The 12,813-nt window shown below is 46.6% G+C and overlaps 1 long non-coding RNA gene across 1 annotated transcript in view; it reads left to right on the plus strand.

Moving 5' to 3' along the window:
• Positions 1-12,813, plus strand: part of LOC309866989 — a 43,668-nt gene that overhangs the window by 25,634 nt on the left and 5,221 nt on the right. Inside the window, exons 2-3 of the long non-coding RNA XR_014312905.1 lie at positions 7,826-8,152; positions 11,629-11,721. This is a non-coding gene — a long non-coding RNA (uncharacterized lncRNA). The remainder of the gene's footprint in view (positions 1-7,825; positions 8,153-11,628; positions 11,722-12,813) is intronic.

Here is a 12,813-nt window from a genome sequence, read left to right on the forward strand (position 1 = left end):
CTCTTTGCCCCCCTCATCCCCGCCATTGAGTAATGAATGGTTTATCTGTCCACAGGGTTATGAGCTACACAATTAACACCAAAACTGACACCTTTTTGGCACTGGTTTATTTACAAACATTGAACAGGATCCCACCCTGTATCAAGGAGCTCACACCTTGAAACGTTTTGCCTGGATACATGCTTACATGTCACCCAGGGAAGTCACACAGCCAAGTAGGAGAGTGAAAGAGTTTGGAAGGGAATGAGGTCTCCGTCAGCTAAAATTTGATACGAGCATCAAGACTTCATCTTGGAAGCAAGGTGCAATCTCCCTCAGAGGGAAAATGTTTTTTGTGGTGCCCATGCCATGGGGCAGCAGGCTGAGGGAGGACAACCAAGCCATGGAAAGTGCCCAGGGAGCCACCTGCTTGGGGCTGGTAGGCCAGTCTGGAGAAAAGCACCCAGGCCTTTCAAGAAAGGGCAGTTCTCTTCAAGGACTAGGCCATTTCCTATAACTAGTCAGACAAGGCTGAATCTTGTTCACCACCTCTTGTAATCACTCTGGGGATGTTAATTGTCTGATTCAGATCAAGATAGAAGAGGAATCGCATCTGGAAGGACGGAAGGGACCTAAGCCTGACTGATGAGCCCGCAGCAGGTAGATTTTCTGAGGGCCACACCCTGCATGATGAGGAAGGTTAAAGGCCCCACTCAAGCAGGTGCAAGGTTCCTCCCCTGGAGTTGTTCACGGAGTTGGGTCTGGAATCCCACAGAACTTGTTTAGGGAAGCTCCAGAGAAGACCCTGGGCCATGCCATGTGGAGACAGAGTGATCAGAGCTGGGGAGCGGTGGGCAGGACTAAGCAGCAGCTTGGGGGGGGGGGGTGTCATGATTTCCAACTTCAGAGAATTTGCTGAGCATTTCAAACATTTCATTAGACTTGGGGCTCACAACATTTTGGCTTAACCAGCATGTGGACCCCCCACCCCCTTTTTAAAGACTCTTTGGGGAGCCTGGGTTGCTCAGGTGGTTAACCCTCTGCCTTTAGACCAGGTCATGATCTCCAGGGCCTGGGATCAAACTCCACATAGAGCCCCATGTGGGGTTCCCTGCTCAGTGGGGCATCTGCTTCTCTCTCTCCTTCTGCTTCTCCCCCTGTTTATGCTCTCTCTGTCTGTCTCTCTCTCAAATGCATAAGTAAAATCTTTTTTAAAAATAATAAAAACGTAAAAGACTATAAATTAGGAACTCTAGGAGAAAGCTTCCCCCAACATTAATAATTCTTTTTCAAATGGCACATCCTGAAAATGAGAAAACAGAGTCTCTGATTTGACTTGGCAGAATCTAAAACACAAATGATTCATTCATTTACTCAGCATCTATTTACTGACCAACTTTTAAGTGCCAACTACCAGGTTGGGTACAAAGCAGCATCCTGCCTGGTAGAGAGATTTATCTCATGAGAAATCATGAGAACACAGACTAGGAACTGAAGCATACCCTAAGGGCAGAAATCAGGTCAGGGGGTTACAGGGCCTGGATGTGGGGACAGTAGGGAACATTTTAGGGTGATGGAAATGGTCTGTATCTCATGTGGTGGTAGTTACAGGACTATAATCTTTCACCAAAATTCATAGAATTGGTAATCTTCCAAGGGTGACTTTGAACATAAATTATACCTCAACATACCTGACTTTTGGAAAAGTGACCTAAGAAATGTACAAATAAATTATATAAACAAACATGTCTTACATGATTTGGTAGAAATGTCAAGACAAAGCTGTGGGGAGAAATACTCCAGAAACCAGTAGTTGGGTGTTATTTGTATTTACAGTAGAAAAAGAAATCTCAGAGATAGATTAGTTCTACCACCCAGAAATTATTCTGAAGGGGCACTTGGCTGCCTCAGTCAGAAGAGCATACAACTCTTGATCTCAGGGCCATGAGTTCAAGCCCCATGTGGGGAGTAGAGATTACTTAAATAAAAACTTAAGAAAAAATAATTATTCTGGAAAAAAGGAAAGGGAGGTAACACTGCCTGTCTCTCAGCTACCACACAGTCAGGAAAGTGAACTACTGTTAGTAGAGCATTTGAGGAGCAAAATAGTAGCAAACCACAAATCACCAATTTTATATGATTTAGAGAAAATTTTATCTTGAAAGCAAAGATTTCATCCCCCTTGCATTCTCTTCTTTTTTAGAATCACAGCTTTATTGAGACATAATTCACATACCATAAAATTCACCCTTTGAAGTATATGATGCTGTGGTTTTAGGATATTCATGGAGTTGCGTATCTATCCTCTGGATTTAATTCTAGAATGTTTTCCTCACTCCAAAAGGAAGCCCCCTACTCTTTGCTGGTTCATATGGTAATTTTGGGTTTAACTTTTTGAGGAACTTCTAAATTCTTTTCCAAAGTGGCTATCCTGTTGTTCAAGCCCACCATCATGAGCACCTCACATACCCCCTTGCTCGTCTTCACCCCTCCTCAGCTCTCCATATGCAAATAGGGAGTTTCAAAAAAAAGTGATGCTTAGGAGGTTGAAATAAAACATTCGAGGGAAGTTTGGGGACACTCCCAGATGACATACAGTGAATGAGGTGACTCACTCAGAACATTTATTCTTTTTTATGCTGTTGAAGCTTTGTATTGTCTTTGCCTATATCAGATCTAATTTAAGGACTGATTTATTTTAGTTACAAGAGTGGGTGGTTGTTCTCGAGTTGAACTTGAGGGTGTTAATATGAGCTTCCTTTTAGCCAAAGGGTTGATTTCTTTGAGAAGAGAGAGCAATGGGAAAGCTGAAACAGGAAGTGAAGGGCTTGAGTGCCTTCTGTCTTCCCAAGAACCCCCTGCACATTCCCAGACGTGGTCTATGGGCTCCCGTGTTCGTAGCATGAGATGGGACTCTGGTTTTCCCTGTGTCTGTGGAATCCCTGAGTCAGGAAGGAGTAAAGCCCCACGGTTAAAACTCCTCCCTCTCTAGATGCTCTACTCCAAATTCTTCCCGCCATTCCTTACAAGTGACTTGTTCTGTAGACTTCCTTCCTGGCCCTGCTTCTCTTCTTGTGTTATACCAGTGTTTCCAAAACCACATGCAACTATTTGGAAAGCTTTGGGCTCAACACAATAAAATATATTCCTTTGGCCAGAATCTCATGTCTCATAATTGTTTCTTGGCCAACGTTCCATGAGAATCTCAAGAAGGAGGTATAGAATGTCGCTTCTCTCTAACTTCATCTCTGTTCCTCCTTCCCCCAAACCTGTCCTATCTTGAAGAACAGCTCATCACACACCAGCCCTCCCAAGCCACAAATCTGGAATTCACCCTGGATTCTTCTGCTTCCCTTAAGCCTAGAATTCCCTCTAGATAGAAAGATTATTCTTTATTGTAATATTCATTCACTTAACAAACATTTACTGAGCTCATTTTAGATATTATCTGGGTTAGGAGGCTTACACTTTAATCGCAGGGACAGGACCCACACCAAGGTAAAGCTGAATAACAACCTGGAGCTCTATCACTAGGTAAATAAATAAATATGCATTACAGATAATATCGTGGGGCAGTCTCAGGGAACAACAGCTTTGTGGGCTGAAGAGGTCAGGCAAGGAGTTGGGGAAGTACTGTTCTGTTGCTTGGAAACCGCTTTCGTAATGGGCGGTAATTTAAAATGGCCATCCAAAAGGCCTCGGAAGATGTTAAAACTGGAAAAAATATAAGCAATCATTTGCCAATACTCTCATTTTACATAGAGGAAACAGAGACACCCACGCTCCCTACAGAGACCAAATGATAGATGTTCAGCAGCATTCATTCAGTAGTTATTGAGTTCCTACTGCATGCAGAGGCCACACTCATTCAGAAGAGCAGACAAAGTGAGAGTAATTCTCAAAGGACACATGCTATCAGCAGCCCGATACCCTGTATCAAAGTGGCCCCAGGGAGCAGGGCTGTGTTGGCAACATTGTGGGACCCACTGGTGGTTAGAAACTGGGTGAGGAGTGCTTCCACTTGCCCTTGAAAATACAGGAATTCAAATAGTTAATCACAGGTTAGTTATTTCTCCTTGGTGAGTCATGGGGGCGGAAGAATCCACTGCCACCCACAGTGCCAGTCATCCCATCAGATAGCCAGGTGGGAGATTCTGAAGCAATCTTTACAGTGTCCACTCCACGAAAGCTGACATGGCCAGAATTTTTGTGAAATGGAAACACCATGTGTTGGTATTAGGACAAACAAACAGCACTGGGGGAGATTCTCACTGATGGGGATTTTTTTTTTCAACTTCTACTTGAGTTATTTTTTAAATGTGCCTCTAACAGATTCAGAGAAGGGCACTTCCATAACCACCGCCCAGCCTGAGGAAAACAATGACATGGGGTTTTCATTCCCAAGGAAGCCTAACAGGAAAAGCTGAACGATTAGGTGAAAATACATTCATGTTCCTGAAAATGAAGGCACACTCCTGGAGAAGAGGAAGACGGGAAAAAAGTCCCAGCTGTAGATAGAGTAAACAGGAACTGGCTTTGCAATCCCAGGAGAGCAGAGATTTCCAACTCGGGGCTTTCTGGATGCGTGACAGGAGTTTGAAGTCATCTATTTCTCATTGTTTGTACAGTCTCCAAAGTCGGTCCTCAAAGTAGCCTCATTTCCTTAGTTCCCCCGTTCATGCCCCGAGCGTCTGTGCGATCGGAGCGCAGCTTGAAATTAGTGTACTTTTTCATCTTTGCCTTTAGTTTTTAAACCAGCCAGGAGAGACCCCACGGGACCAGAAGCGCCTGCAAAGTTCGAGACTGCCCTGCGGAGGGATGTCGGGTAGCCGGAGGCAGGGCTTCATTATCCTCAGCCGGCCTGGTTTTGCAAGCACGGAACAACCTGTCCCTAGAGAGGACTTTTAAGATAATCATATGTAGAGTGAGATGAGATCATAGATATGAAAGCTCTCCTTTGAAGTTAAAAGAATTTTCAGCTGGCAAATGCACGGCATTAATATTATTTATTAACGAATGTATTTGATACGGTCTTTGTCCGGCTCCTAGTCCGATTTGCATGTATTCATTTAAAAATGCAATCATCAGCAATATGGCTTATAGACCGTAACGTAGAAGTTTAGTGACTAATGCATACGAACACACACATAGATGTACAGAGGAGGCCATGGGGCCAATCTCTTCTATTTCATCACCAACCAAAAGGAATGAAAAATTGATATCACAGGAGACTCTCTTCCTTCCCTGCAGCGTGAGAGACAAAGGAATGCCTGGGGGTGGGGGCAGGGGATGGTCTTCCCTCGCCTGCCCACTAAGTGTCAAAAAGGGTAGCAGCTCCCAAAGGAGCCCTCCCAATGCAGCAATCACTAATTACTTAGCAAACACCAGCTCTGGGAGAGGAGAGCATTGAATAGCATTGTGAGGTGACCAGAGGGGCTATAGAGTTTAGCATATAATCTTATAGTCTTGCAATGTATGAATCAGGAATCCTTGGCATGTTTGACATTCCCTATCAAGTTAGAAACAGCTTGGGTATCCCCAGGTTCGAGCATAATGCCTAGCACAAAGCAGGTGTTCCATAAGTCTTTTGCAAGATGAATGAGTGACTGGAAAACTTGAATCTGTTCGGCAGTCAGTCCAGCGCCATAAAATGCCAACGTCCCCATCACCGTACATTCTCTAGAGGCCTCTCCAGCATTCTCTGATTCACACCTGTAAAACTCTGAACTGCATGATGATAGAGAAATAGAACCCAAGACAGGCAAAAGTGCTGGAAGGTCTAGATGCCTATTGCCGGTCCACTGCCTTATTTTCACCTTCCCCACCCAGCGCCATGCTGCAAGCTTGGTATGGCCCCTGTGCTTTCTGTAAGGGTGAGGTCCCTCCCCTCTCTGCCTTGGACCCATCTGAGGATTTGCTTCCCTCATGCAACTCCACTCAACAAGCACTTTTAAAAATCCAACTGCACGTGTTATGCCATGCCAGGCACTGTGGAGAAGAACAGAAATGATAAGATATGGCCCCTGATCTCAAGAGCCAAGATTATAGTAAGGAAAACTTTGCATTATTCTTTGTTTACTCTACAAGCATTTATTGAGCATAACGGGCTAAGTACTGTTCAAAGTGCTGGGGATTCAGTGTTAACCAGAGCAAAGAAATTCCCTTCTCTTATGATGCTGACATTTTACAGGACAAAGACAAAAAATATATATTCTTACAAACCAACACATAATACAAATTCATATAAGTGCTATTAACATGAAATCAGGTCACAGAGAAGCTATTTTATCTGAGATCTCAATAACAAGACTTGAGAACAGAGTTCCAGCCAGAGGGAAGAGCAAGTTCAGTGTCGCCCAGGTGGGAACACAAACTTCAAGTGTTCAGTAATACTACCTGTCCGTTCACACTATGCCCTTTACAGCTTCCTTTTAGGAGGAGACATGGGGTTGGGTGGAAGACAATCTACCTACACAGCATCCTATGTGGGCTCAAAATTTGACTAGATTTATTTGATTACTTTGGAGGAGGAAAAGCTCATGTCTTCTACCTTAGAGCTGTTTTTGGATTGAGCAGCGAAAAATTCATGAGATCCACAGACACAGAAGGTTGCCGATGGCAGGTGACTTTGGGAAGTGACACTAAGTGACACTAGCCCCTGCAGTATAGAAAGAATCTGGGATGAGGGTTAGGAGTAGGTGGCCCTTGCCTCCAGGCAGGTGATGCTTCTGCTAAAGCAAGTGACTCCTTGATCTATTCAGGATGGAAGGCATTTTCCAAATTCCATCCAGGAAAACATGATATTCTGTGTGGCTCCCAGTTTGTAAGAAGCTAGAAGCAATGGAAATAAACTGCATGGATGAGCAAAAAACAGGAAGAATTGGTGCTTAATACAAACCCACAGAGGCAGGCTCTTTTTCATCAAGATGGAGATCCAAACGGCTCACTAAAGTCAAAGGTAGCAGGTGAGCACAAGGGAGGTTGCATTTTGATGTGCATTTGTTTGAGCCATTTCCCCAAAATTATCTCACATCAGAGACTATGCAAACTTTCAGCCATCCTGAATATAGGATTTTTATTGAATGGTATAAATAAAATATAATGCACATCAATGAATAAGCCATGTGGTTTCTCTGCAAGGGGGTATCATTAGTAAGACTTACATTGATAATATAGTCATAACCCCTCTAAGGATTAAATTTTAAATGTATCCTTCCAGCAAAGCCATGGTGAATTGAAAAAGAAAGGAAGAAAAAAGGTGATATAATCACATCTCCTAAAACGAAAATTTAAAATCTCACTTGGGTTATACAGCTCTCACTAACAGGCTTAATTAAACATTGCTTTAATTCTACGTTTTTTATAGTCATGGAAGCTAATAGACTGGTGGGGGGTGGTTCCACCATTTATTCCTGAAGCCATAAACTGTGTGGTGATTTTTAGCTCAGACACAAGGGGGCAGCAGTGAGCCAACGAGGAGCATAAACAATGGTAACAGCTTGGAGCCGGGAAAAGTTTGAATCCAGACACTGAGAAACCCGCTAGCTGTTTAAAATCATTTAAACCCAAACAGAAACACTTTATTTAAAAGACTTTAAAATTAAACATTAGAATAATTTACTGTTCTAGCATATGTTTTCTGCTCCCCGTTAGCACTTACTTTCCCTACTTTCCAGATGTCTTTGTTTTTCCTACTGACGATTTTCTTTTTTTAAGATTTTAAGTAATCTCCACACCCAACGTGGGGCTCGAACTCACGAACCTGAGCTGGAACGTGGCCTGCTGTCCTACTGAGTGAGCCAGCCAGGCGCCCCGGGATAATTTTCTTTTTTTTAAATCCATTTAGGAGTTGGAGGAGTTGGAGCATTTTAAAGCTCCAGCATCTTTCTGTCTAGTCCAAGGTGAAGGCCGGGGTGCGGATCAATTTGTTCCCAGCCCTCCAGCGCAGACAGCAAGCTTCTCGCCTGGGGTGGCGGGGAAGGCACAAAGAAACAAGGACCGCCTTTGGGCAGAACCCTCTGAGGACCACAGCTGACAATACTATTGGAGCAAATTGGCTTCCAAGGGCTCCTCTCCTTTAAATCCTCTTCCTCCCCAAAGAGGAAGATTGGTCTCCTCCCTGCCTTTCTGGAAACGGACTGAGCACTGCAGGCCGGGCATTCGGTGAACAAAGGTACCACACCCAATCCATCCTTCACCCACGGCGAGGGTGCAGAGATTCCTGGAAGCAAAGGAGGGGGTGTTGGCTGGGGACAGGCTGGTCCGCCCCAGGGCTGGAGGAGGTATTGGGGACTGACACCCCAGCCGGAGAGGGTCTGGGCTCCCTCCCCCCGTGGCCTCAGAAGCTCCCTCAAGGAGCACCCAGGGCCGTCCCCCCTTGCTGCACCTCACAAGAGGCCTTTGTTAGGCGGTCAGGCCCAGTTTTATTTTTAAGCTCGCGGGGGGCTGCCCTCCTGGCTCCGGCTTTCCCCTCGCACAGCTGTGGCTTCTGCGGGCCTAAGGCCTGGCCCGAAGTTGCCGCGCCCCCCCCCCACCCCCGCCTGAGTCTGCCTGGACAAGTGGCAAAAGGGATGCAGCTGTCAAGGGGGGGCTGGGGCAGGTGGCACCTGGGCCCAGGTCCCTCCTCCCGCCTGCGCTCCCAGATCCCCGCTCCGGCCTTCCCTCGTCCCCCCACCCGGACACACACCACCACCACCACCACCACCACCACCACCACCACCCCCCCCCCCCCCCGCGGGCTCCAACTTGGGCCTTTCTGGAACTCAACCGCAGAAGCCCCGGGTGGGCAGCCATAAGGCGCGGAGCGTCCAACTCCAAAGCCTGCTCTCCTTTCTGGGCGATTTCCATCCAGTCTGCCTCTCTGGGCAAATGGAGGCGTAATTTTACATTTCTGATTTTTTTGAGCCTCGCTGAACACAGCTGCAAGCCTCCCTCCGTGGGTCTTTAAATCCGCACAGAAGCAGAGATTGCCTATGGGGAACAGGCAGCTGGGGGTTTTGTTTGTTTTTACTTTCTACCCTTCTGCGTTGTTTCGCCTTTCCCCAAGTGTTATTTCATCACGTCTGAAAAGGAGAGAATGAGGGCAGCTCTGCAGCTCTGACCAAAGTCAGGGTCCTTACCACGCTGGAAAGCAGGGCTCACACAGCCGATTTTTCTCTTCTGTTCTTAAAACTAGGCTTCAATTCTTGCTCCCACTATTGTCGTCTCCTTTGCTGAAAAGAGGATTAAGTGCCTAACCTGTCCTTGGATGCCTATTTCCTGAGGAGCGGGCCGAAGGGCTTCCTAGGGGCCCAGCCCAGTGGCCTGCATCCACTGGGCTCTCCACTGCATCCTGCCACTCTGTTCCAGTCACCTTGTACTTCTGGAGTTACCCAAACTGAAAGATAATTGGGGGTTAGAGCAAGGGCTCTGGAGCCAGACGGCCTCAGCTCAAATTCTGACTGCCCAGCAGGCTGTGGTTTTCCCTCGTTTTCAGAAGCATGATGCTATCAGGCCCAAGAATTGGACAGGGCAGGGCTCACCACAGACAGGACTTCTCAGAAAAACGTTCAGATAAGTCCATGCTGCGTATGATACTCTGAAAAGCAAATTGTCAGGAGAGCTGCAGCAAACTGGCTGCTCTTTAACACTTTGTCCTCTGATTTGCATTCTCTCCTTAATCCATTTAGCCTCCAAACACCCACCCTGCTCAAGGCTCTCTGCAGGTACTGGGTTACAAAGGGAGGGAGACACATCCTGCAACCCAGAGGACCCCCCACCTGTGTGGGATACAGTTCAGGGATAGGTGGCGGTCACAGAGCCCAGAGCCTTGGCCAGCCCCGCCAGCCCAGGTTCCAGAAGGCTCTCAGGAGGAGGAGATGCCTGAGGCAAGTCTGAAAGGACCAGTTGGCCAAGCAGAGAACATGGGAAAGGCCTTTCCCCATGAAGGAAACATGAAATAAAAAGGGGGTCCCTCTGTCATTGAACTTCTCTACATGTCCTGTTCCCCCCATTCTAAACACTGTGTGGGTCGTACACTTAGTTCTCACAACACAGTGGGGCAAGTGCTCTAATAGCTCCATGTCAAAGCCAAGGTCCCTGAGGCACAGAGGATGGAGTGATTCTTCAAGGTCACATGCATCATGAGCAGGGCCGTCAGAATTTGAGCTGAGGCCGTCTGGCTCCAGAGCCCTTGCTCTAACCCCCAATTATCTTTCAGTTTGGGTAACTCCAGAAGTACAAGGTGACTGGAACAGAGTGGCCAGGAACTGGGTGGAAAGGTAGGCAGAAGCCACAGGATGCCAAGGAGCCCACATTTTATACTGAATATGGGGAGAGGCTTGGAAACAATGGAGTGTTGTTATCAGATCTAGGTTTTAGACACATCTGTGCTTCTGGAAGGATTGGTGAGGTGAGTAAGACAGCAGCCAGGTGGCTGTGAGCCATCTAATGGACAACTGAGGTGGTCAAGCCAGATGGAGAAGGTGGATATTTCTGAGCTCTACTGGGGAGACAAGGCCTAAGACTCAGCACCCAGTTTAGAGGATGGGCTGTGGGGGGGGGGGGTGTCTGCTCAGGTATGCTGGGGACACGGCGAAGATAAGATCAGGCTTGGAAGGTGGGGGAGGAGCCAGTCAGGGGTCTGTGGAGATTCCATGTGGACAGAAGGACCCTAATTAGGTCAGTGGCAGGAGGAACGGAGAAGAGCAGACAAGTGCCAGCGAGCATTTTCAAGCAGGCATTCTTAGCCTGGAAAGAATTCAAGGGGTTAGTAAACTTGTAGGGGAGAAATATTTTATCTTCATGTTTATTTTTACCTTTCTCTTACTAAAATGTATCCTATTCTGTGATGATTAATATAAAAACACTACTGTAGCAACATTAGCAATATTTATGGCTTTGTCACCCATAGAAATCACCAGATTTTTCACATCATATTTCACAGAGTATTTGTGAGTATCATTTGTGTTCATCACTACTTTAAATGATGGTAATTAGACTTGACATTGAATCTGAGTATTTAATACTGTATTAGTGCATTATTACAATTTAGGGGCACCCAGACACCCCTAAAAAGCATTATTCTTGAAGCTATCTTAAGTCTTCACCATGCTGCCAAGAGTTTTAATGATTCCAAAAAAAAAGTTATGAGCACCTGACGAGGGATGCCTGGGTGGCTCAGTTAGTTAAGCATCTGCCTTTGGCTCATGTCTTGATCCCAGGGTCCTGGGATTGAGCCCCACATCAGGCTCCCTGCTTACTGGGGAGCCTGCTTCTCCCTCTCCCCCTGCCTGCCACTCCCCTTGCTTGTGCTCTCTCTCTCTCTTTCTGTCAAATAAATCAGTAAAATCTTAAAAAAAACCCAAACAAACAAATAAAAAAAAAAACCCTGACTGAAAGGTAAGAGAAATTATGCTTGTTAATGGCTGGTGATGAGGAGTGAGGGGAAAGGAGGAAAACAAGGAGCCTAAGAGAGTACCTGGGTGATTGACGGCAGCACATTCTACCATGGAGTACACAGAGGGAGGAGAGGTTTGGGGAGGATGGGGAGCAGGATCTTCATTTTGTGAAAATGGCAGGTACAAGAAGCAGTTGGAGCTTCCTAGTGGAAAGCTGGAAACGTGGGTATAAAGTTCAGGAGCAACTGTGGGAATGGAAATCTCATTGCAGAGTCAACAGCAGAGACTTGTCATCGAACAACAGGCATACCCAGGAAGAGCCTGTGAGATGGGAAGACAAGAGGTTGGAACATGGGGGACACTGGTAGGTACTTAAGGGAACCTGGGAAGGAGGGGCGGTGACAAATGGAGATCAAGCAGTCAGAGGGCAAGGAGGTGAACCAGGAGAACGGGCCATCCCGCGGGGCCAATATAGAAAGGATACAGGGGACTGTGTTGAAGACCTTGGCAGAGGCAGCACAGACGCCCCATGAGATGAGGACCAATCAGAGGCCAGAGGCTGGCCCTGGCGACCCTAGGGAGTGGTTCTCAAAAGCTGTGAGGAACCAGATCTCAGTAAGGAAGGAAGGAAAGAGGAAGCAGAGGCCATATAGAGGAGCTTCTCTTTCAAACCATTTAATGGAGAGAGGACAAGAGTCAGGAAGCTTTTAAAACAGAAGAAGGCAGGGGCGCCTGGGTGTCTCAGTGGGTTGGACCTCTGCCTTCCACTCAGGTCATGATTCCAGGGTCCTAAGATCGAGCCCCACATCGGGCTCTCTGCTCAGCAGGGAGCCTGCTTTCTCCCCCTGTCTCCCTGCCTGCCTCTCTGCCTACTTGTGATGTATCTCTCTCTCTCTCTGTTAAATAAATAAATAAATAAATCTTTAAAAAAATAATTTAAAAAACAGAGGAAGGCAGGGGGGATGACACTCCTGAGCATGCCTGTGGTGTGACAGGGAAGAGCCAGTGAATAGCCATCCAAAGGTGGGGACATCCGCAGGAAGAAAGAGCTGCAGGACAAGTGGGTTAGTCGGGTCAGAGGCCGGAGCCCAGCAGCGCACACGTGGAGGGAACGAGTGGAGCCATCTGTTCCTCTTGCAGGACAGAAGATGTTAAGTATAAAAGAACACACAGCTCAGACTGGACGAAGTGAGAAAGGAGAGCAAACGCATCCCCTCATTCTGGTTTCCTCCTGGGAGAGGTGGGTCCAGGGCTCATGGGCCAGAGACGCATGCCGTTTGGGAGGAAGTCCTGTTTAAGAAAGAACATACAATTCATAAAATCAAAATTAGGGACAAAATGGATATTATTTAGAATGAGAAAAGGAGTCACACAAATTACACCACCAACTATACAATTCAGAAAATAATATGATTTCTATTCATTGACTGGCATGCCTCTCCAATACTTAATTTGC

This window comes from Mustela nivalis, assembly GCF_964662115.1.
Source record: "Mustela nivalis genome assembly, chromosome: 6".
Classification (NCBI taxonomy): Eukaryota; Metazoa; Chordata; class Mammalia; order Carnivora; family Mustelidae; genus Mustela; species Mustela nivalis.